At 47.7% G+C, this 8547-nt stretch overlaps 1 pseudogene; it reads left to right on the top strand.

Annotated features, from left to right (window-relative positions):
- Positions 1-4782: 4782 nt before the first annotated feature.
- Positions 4783-6263, top strand: LOC110217064 (B box-binding protein pseudogene; annotated as a pseudogene).
- Positions 6264-8547: the final 2284 nt, after the last annotated feature.

Below are 8547 nucleotides of genomic sequence, written 5' to 3'. Positions count from 1 at the left end.
CTCCCTTTTTCATGTTATCTTCCCCTATTAGAATATAAGCACTTTGAGGATAAGGACTCTCTATTTTTGTTTGTATTTTTATCCCTTTAACACAATACTTGGCACATAGTAAGCACTTAGAAAATGCTTTATCTATCTATCCAACTTTCATCCCTTTTCTCTTTCTTCTCTTCCTTCCTTCCTTCCTTCTTTCCCTTCCTCTCTCCCTTCCCTTCCCTTCCTTCTCCTTTCCTTCCTTCCTTTCTGATTGTCTATTTATCTACCACATACTCTTGGAATCCAGACTCAGGTTCTCTGACATTACATTCAGTGACTCTTCCATTCATCACAGTGCTTCTATTCTTCATTCTTGTTTGGAATGTCCCCACCCCACTTCTGGCATATACAAATCTCCTTGGTTTTCCAGGACCTCATTTTGTGCCCCCATCTTCCAGGAAGTCTTCCTATAGGGATCCCTATTGGTGTTAGAGTCTTCCCTCTATTGACTATCTCCAATTTATTCTGTCTATAGCTTGTTTGTACATGGTTGTTTGCCTGTGGTCTCTCCTTTTGGATAACATTCTCCCTGGGGGCAGGAACTGTCTTTTGCCTTTCTTTGTATCCCCAGCATTTAGCACAGTGCTTGGCTCACCATTGATTGACTGACTATACCATCCCAGCCCACACTAAACTTGCCCTACATTGACCTTCTACAGAAGGCACTTTCTGACCCATACTGCGTGGGCCTTTTGCCATGTTACTTATGAAATCTTATCTATTCCTTCTCACTTGAGGGGTCCCCGGGGGGCAGGGCCTGGATCTCATTCTTGTGGAACCTACCACCAGCTCATACATAGTGGAAACTTGGTAAAGCCATCCTGAATTGAATCAAGTGGAGGTTGTCATGGAGGGAGCCTCTTGGACCCTCTGTCCTGTGGACCTCATCTCAAAGGGAGAAAGGGGAGCAGGAGTTGACAGTGTGGTCCCTTGGTTCTAGGGCCAAGTAGTCTCCAGCACATGGTCCCCTGGCCTCCTTGATCTGGCTGAAGCCAAGGTTTTTTTGGGTCAGTGGGAAATGTCCCAGGGACTTGGCCTTTCCTTGTCTGCCCAGGGCCTCTCTTGCTCCTTCCTCTTTCTCTGGGTGGAGTTCGCCCCTCCAACTTTGAGCTGACAGGCCCCTTTACGATTCTGTCAGTCCCACACAGCTCTGTCCCGCCAAATCCTGGGCAGGGCCAGGCGAGAGGAGGCTGGGAGGAGAGTTCCCACAGCACCCCACCCTCCCAGCTCCACCAGGCCTCCTCCCAGACATCCTCCCCAGGCCATGAGCTCATCTCAGAGTAGCCCATCCCCGGGCGTTCTCAGTGTTTCCCCTGGTAGACAACTGGGAAAAGGAGGAAGGGGATGGGCCTCCCAGAGCTTGCCCAGTTTATTCTCTGGCCATTGTAATAATAATAAGTCAAACTTCCACAGCACTAGAAGTCACATACAGTGCATGCCTCATAACAACAACCCTATATGATGATGGCCATTTTACTGATGAGGAAACTGAGGCTAACAGAGGCCACATAAGGCCACACAGAGAGTTAGCAGTATGGTCAAAATCTAGACCCTAATCTCTCCTGATTCCCTGACTCCCTGACTCCCAAACCCAGTCAGTGCTGGTTACATTACCTTACACTGCCCCCATAAAGAGAAAAGGACATGGAGTGGTCTGAGGTCCTGGGGTCTAGTTCTCATTCTGCCACTAACTGGCTGGATGACCCTGGGCTTGGGCCTTTCTCTCTCCAGGTGTCACCTTCCCATTCTGTAAAGTGAGGATAGACCAGAGCAATGTTTCCCACCCCAGACTCCATCTCTCAAAGTTCTGCCATGGACCCCTCTGCCTTTCATTTTCTCAGGATTGTGACCTTTAGATGCTCAGGATGCTGGCATCAGGATCTGGGTGTGAGGAACAAGAAGAAGGAAAAATGAGGAGGAGGAAGTGGTGGGCTCATTTTGGCAGCATGACAGGTTTTAAGAAGGAAGGACCTTTGGTGGTTAAGGTTTTGTGGATTTATTCTTTGCAGACTGGTCCTAGTTCCTGGATTAGCTATTGGGAAATATGGGATCTGATGATAACCCCAGTTCCCTTCTAGCTTCACATTTTCCCCATGAGTCCTCATCCTTGTGGAAGGCATGCTCCCAGGTGCTGACAGTTGTATGCCTCCAACCACTGACATTTGTTAATAAGAATAATGATAATAATAATAGCTATTACTCATATAGTACTTTAAGGTTTGCAAGATAATGTGCATATATTATCTCATTCAATCCTCACAACAACCCTGTGAGGTAGATGTTATTATTATCCCCATTTCACAGATTTGGAAAGACTGAGGCTGAGAGGTTGGGTGATATGCCCAGAGTCATGCAAGTAGTAAGTGTCTAAGGTGCACCATGATGGTGTTAATGTTAGAGGAAAGAAGAGAGTGTACTTGAAAGATGCTTCAAGGGTGTAACTGACAGGCCTTGGCAACAGTTTGGATATAGGGGGAGTGAGAGATAGTGAGGAGTTGAGGATGTAAGCTTAGGGGACTGGGAGGATGGTGGTACTCTCAACAGTAATAGGGAAGTTTAGAAGCGGGGGGGGGAGAGTTTAGGGAGAAAAATAATTAATTCTGTTTTAGATAAGTTGGGTTTTAGATGTCTACTGGACATCCAGTTCAAGGCAGTTGAAGATGTGGGACTGGAGGGTAGCAGAGATGTTGGGGCAGGATAAGTGGATTTGAGAATCATCAGCATAGAGATGGTTAATTAAATCCATGGGAGCTGATAAGATCACCAAGTGAAATAGTATAGAGGGAGAAGAGGGTCCAGACTGAACCTTGAGGGACACCCATAGGTATTAGTGGGTTGTGACCTGGATGAAGATCCTACAAACATATAAACCTATGTACACCTATCCACACACATGTATACATGTACATGTATATACATATATAAACATACACATACACACATACACATGTACTGTGTTTCCCATGACAATGTAAACTCCTTGAGGGAAAATGGATTTTGTTTTGGTGTCCCCAGCACTTAGCAAAGCACCTGGCGCACAATGCTTGTTGACTGACTGATAAGTTGTAGAAGTGTGGCAAGAAAAAAAAAGAGTAAATTTTAAAAATATATAATTAGGTCTCAGCCTCTACTCCTTACTACTTGTGTGATAATTTCTCTCAGCCTCAGACAATTTCCTCTTCTATGAAATGAAGTTGAGACTAGATCTATGGTTCTCAACATGTTATATCTGGAGATTCCCGAGACCCTTTCATGGGAATCCATGAGGTCAAAACTATTTTCACAATAATACTAAGATGTTTTCATTTTTTGATATGATCAGTATGGATAGACATAACCCATATAAATGAAAGCTCTTTTGTGGGATGGTCTGTAATAACTTTCAAAGCATGTAAAGGGGTCCTGAGATCAAAAAAAGTTTAAGAACCACCAAATAGAATTATTTCTAAGGTTTTTCCAGCTCTGAATCCAATAAAGTTTATACCCTTTCAGAAAATCCATGGGGTCAAAACTATTTTCATAATAATACTAAGATGTTTTCATTTTTTAATATGATCAATATGGATAGATATAACTTGCATAAAGGAAACTCTTGCAGGACGGTATGCAATAATTTTTAAGGGTGTAAAGGGGTCCGGAGGCAAAAAAAGTTTAAGAACCATTGCATTAGATTATTTCTAAGGTTGTGACTCCCAAATCTCACTTTGCAACTAATTTTGCATCTCCTCACTCTCCCAAGGTCCTCTCTCCCACCTCTTAGGAGAATTCTATCTCCCTTCCCCCTTTCCCAGGGTCGAAGAGGCACAGATCCACACCATTGTGTGTACTATAAGGTGTACTAATACCCAACAAGGCTAGTTAGGTGAGGCAGAGGATAGAGTACTCCACCAGAACTCAAATCTGACTTCAGACATCCACTAGCTGTGAGACCCTGGGCAAGTCACTTCACCCTGTTTGCCTCAATTTCCTCATCTGTAAAATGAGCTAGAGAAGGAAACCTCTCCAGTTTCTTTGCCAAGAATGGGGTCATGAAGAGTTAGACATGACTGAAGACAACCCCAAACAACAATAACAAAATACCCAACAACAGTACTACATATTTATACCTATGATTCATACCAGCACTAAAGGAAGGCTCATTTCTTCATACCATGTGAGTATCAAGGAAAGGAAAGGCCAACTCTGATCAAGCTACTTTTCTCTGCTTCTTCTTCCTAAAATTAAGGAAGACTTGTTCTGCCGTGTCCATTTCACATGATTAAGCAAGACCCTTGGTAATAGGTAATAGGCTAATAGAAGAATCGGAACTGATGAGTTTTAGGATTCCAAGTTGCATCTCCTCACTCTCCCAAGGTCCTCTCTCCCACCTCTCAGGAGAATTCTATCTCCCCTCCCCCTTTCCCGGGGTCGAAGAGGCACAGATTCACACCATTGTGACCTACCTTTGGGCTGGCCAATCCCCACCAGCCTAACTGTAGGCCTTGAGAGCATCTTCTCAATTGGCTAGCGGCCTCTATAAAACTTACCTCTTTGCCTTCCTAGCTCCTCAGAGATGTCAGGTTGAGCGGGGATTAGGTGTGGAGGGTGTGGGAGAGAACGACCCCGGGGAAGCCTCGCGGCCTTAGCGGCCGTCCCCCCCCACCAGAGGACTGGGCCACGGTTGGGGGTGGGGGGCCGGAGGGGTGGTGGAAAAAGGAGCAGGAGTGGCTGGGGCTCCGGAGGTCAGCGCCCCTGGGGTAGACGGAGATGAAGAGTGCCACTTCTCCCGCTGTGGCCACAGCCATGGCCCAACCTCGACCGGAGGGTCCCCTCATTGGCTCTGAAAGCAAAGGGGTCGAGGCCTGTCCCACCCTGGTTCCGACCAGAGAGAAGAAAGTGCTTGCGACCAAGGTCTGGGGGACAGTGAAATGGTTCAATGTGAGGAACGGTTACGGTTTCATCAACCGGGACGACACCAAGGAAGACGTCTTTGTTCACCAGACGGCAATCAAGAAGAACAACCCGCGCAAGTACCTCCGGAGCGTTGGGGATGGCGAGCCGGTGGAGTTTGATGTGGTGGAAGGGGAGAAGGGCGTGGAGGCAGCCAACGTCACCGGGCCCGGAGGCACTCCGGTGCAAGGGAGCAAATACGCGGCTGACCGCAGCGAGTACCGCCGGGGGCCAGCCCGCAGCAGTGGAGGGCCATCCCAGCAGGCCCCCCGCAAAAGCCGCACCAGCTGCCTGAGAGCCGAAGGCCCCGAGAAGCCCGCCAATGGCGCTCCGCAGGCGGGGGAGCACGACGCGTGGAAGAGCTGCGTCCCCCGCCGTCCATCGTACCCACTCCACTTTGCCCGTCGGTCGCAGTATGTGGCTCTGGCCCTGAGACGAGGTCCAGCGGATGGCGCCGACACCGAGCTGGCGGGCGGTGGGGAACAGAGTCGCGTGGGTCGGCGTGGTGGGTTCCGGGAAGGGAGGCCTCCGCTGCGTGGTGCTGGGGCCGGCCGATGGGGACCTACTATGCGCACTGAGGGGCCGGAGGACAACAAGGAGAACCACAACAAGGGCAAAAGGAACCGGAGCCAGCAGTCGCCACAGCGCTGTTTCCGCTGCCACTTCAGCTACCAACATCGCAGGCCTGGTAACCCAAAGCCTCCCGAGGGTCGAGAGGCCAAGGCTCTGGTCAGTGTCTACATCAGGCCCCAGGCCAAGGACAACAGCCAGGAGAGTGGACACGCATAGACGCCACTGCCCAGGGCGGGCCCACCCCAGCAGCAAACCACGGACCAGCTTTTAAGCAGGAAAGGGGAGGGATACCTTGCGATTCCAGCCTGAAAAACCTACCAACACCTGAGTTTCAGTTTTCTGTTGTCGTTGCAAATGACCACCAGTCCACCAGGAAGGAGAGAGACCTCAGAGGGGGAGAGAAGGGACATACCTGGGAGGCAGTAGTGAACTTTATTATTCTCGTGGGGTTTTTTGTTTTTTTCCCCCCTTTTTCCATTTGTGTTTTAAGTTTAAGTTATTTTGGGAATTCCTTTGTTGATTTCTTTCTCCAAAACCCCTCCTCCCCCGATCCCCCTGCAATGGCGTGGAGAATCTTTTGCGTTTTTTTTTATTTGCTTTTTTTTTTTTTGTCAAGATACTGGTGTGATTTGGTTTCTATCCCCTTTCACATGAGTATCTCCCTGGGCAACCCTCCCCACCCTGCCCCTTCAGGCAAACTCGCAGGCACACATTAATTAAAAAAAAAAAAGGTCTTAATTTTAAAAGAAAGTTGCCATGTCTCTGATTTGATGGCACAGGATCTGGGTATCCTGGGTTGGGGAGGAGAAGGTGGGGGGCAGTGGAGCCTTGGAGAAATTCTGTCTCCAGGAAGGAGAGCTGAGGAAGAGCTGACGGAGCGTCGTACATATCCAGTCCACTGAACTATTGGAGAGGCAATTTGGCCAAAATCTGAGATATAGATATGTATTTCCCCTTCCTTCTCCCCCAATATCCTATTTGTTACCTATGGATTGCATATACTCAAGAATTTGTAACTATGTTAAAGTGGGGCTTTGTACTAGGGCATCAAAATTTTGAGGAGCTTAGTACCCTAGTCCTTTGGCAGCTGAAAAACAACAGGGGCTAGTTAACCTAGTTAGAACAAGGTTATATAAGCAGCCAAAATTCAAGCTTTCTTCCTAGGAAGCTGCAGCCCAGGTGAGCCTTTCTAGCATGGTCCTGTATCCCTCCACTTCACTATAGGTGCTCCTCCCCAACCAGAGGATTGCTAGTTATATGTCTGATGTCTATCTGACTTCAGTCCTTCAGCCTTGACCTCAAGTCCATGCCCAACTCACTATGTGAACCTGAACAAGTTGTTTTCATCTCTAAAGTAAGGGTGAAAAAGTCCTTTCTAGCTCTTGACATTCTAGGATATCCTTTCCCCTGCCACTTAGGACCCTCCTTCTTCCATCTCTCACTTTTATTTCCTGGTTTATAAAATGAATAAGAGTTGTATGTATAGGTATGCCTAATGCATGTCTCTTACATGTCTAATCCTGTGTTAGGAACTGTAGGGGAGACAGGAAGAGAAGGTATGGTCCTTGTTCTTGAGGGTCTTCACAGTCTGGTGGAAGACAATGGGGACAGGGAGGGTAATCAATGTGGAAAAAAGAAGTGCCAAGCTGGCTCCAATTGGGAGCTAGGCCATATAACTCTCACTGTACTGTTAGAAGAAGGAGGTAAAGTGTGGGCTAGGGTGGTCAGCAAAAACGTCCTGGGGGAGGTGGTGGGTCATGAGCTTAAATTGAGGACTGGAGTCATAACATTTCTTCGAAGTCAAATCATCCAAAACACTCTCTTATTCTTGCCCTGCCATTTCTTGAGTGTTCAATATTATTCTTCCTAAGAAACCCAGTGAGCAGGAGAAGAGAAACAGTGAATTCCTTAGGAATCCCAGCTGTGGAAACAACCAAATCAGATTCTTTCTAGGGGAACTGGAGAACAGGAGAGGATCTACTTTGAAGGATGAAGGGATCTGATTTGGAGGACTACAATCCCTGTGGGTTGTGGAGAAAACTAAAAGCAAGAAACGTTAGTGGGGTGAGGGGTGGAGTGGAGGGATGATTTCAATTTAGTTGATGCTTCAGGCCTAGGGCATGGGGTGGGGGGAGAAAACAGTGTATTGTGAGCTGGACTTGTTCCCATAGCAATAGAACCTCTACACACACCCTAAGATTGGGAGAGCATTGTGACCTGTAGCCTGTCTCCTTCCACACCTTTAGCTAAGGTATCTAAATTTGGGGTAGATGGGATGATGTGGGTGTAGGGTGTGTTCAGGGAAGACTAGTACCTCTGGTGTGCAGGCTGCTGAGCCCTTTTTAGGGCTGCTTTTCATCTTTAGTGTCTACCTGTTCCACCTAACTCTCACCTATAGCTCTAAGAAGCTGTAGCATGTACAGTGCCCACACCCCAGCAAACCATTTCAGTAGATGGGTTCAACCAGGATGAGGGTAACCAAGGGGTCTTGAACCCATTGGTGAGTTAGGAGGGTGTCTACCCGAAGCACGTGAAGACTCCCCTGGTGGAATGGGCAGGTGAAAACAATCTGTTCCAACATCCATGAAAACACAGGTGCCTATGGAGTACTTATAACTTGGTTAGACATTGAAGACGCCAAGGTCATCCACTGCATCTTGAGCAATGCCAGTCCTCTTGATTCTGTCCCGCCACTGGACTATGATGACTCTGAAGGAAAGAGTGAGGCTGACAACTTCCTACAACTCTGCCACATTTAAATCCAATTTACACATGAATCAAAAGACATCATCCATACCATTTTACCTATCTCAAAGTCCTATGGCAACAGGCCAGTGACAAAGTAGTGGGTATGGATACACTAGGAGCTGCAGTCACAACCCTACACACAGGCAGCCCAGGCCGTAGGGTTGTTGATCTCACTGGAAGCAGCAGTGGGATTCAGCAACCCCCTGGGTGTCTGAGCACCCTTTTAAGGACTGCACTGCTCACCTTCTGGTACGAGGAAGG

Source organism: Phascolarctos cinereus, unplaced genomic scaffold (assembly GCF_003287225.1).
Source record: "Phascolarctos cinereus isolate Bilbo 61053 unplaced genomic scaffold, phaCin_HiC Scaffold_4;HRSCAF=312, whole genome shotgun sequence".
Lineage (NCBI taxonomy): Eukaryota > Metazoa > Chordata > Mammalia > Diprotodontia > Phascolarctidae > Phascolarctos > Phascolarctos cinereus.
The sequence above is the reverse complement of the archived record's forward strand: the minus strand, read 5'-3'. Positions and strand labels throughout refer to the sequence as shown.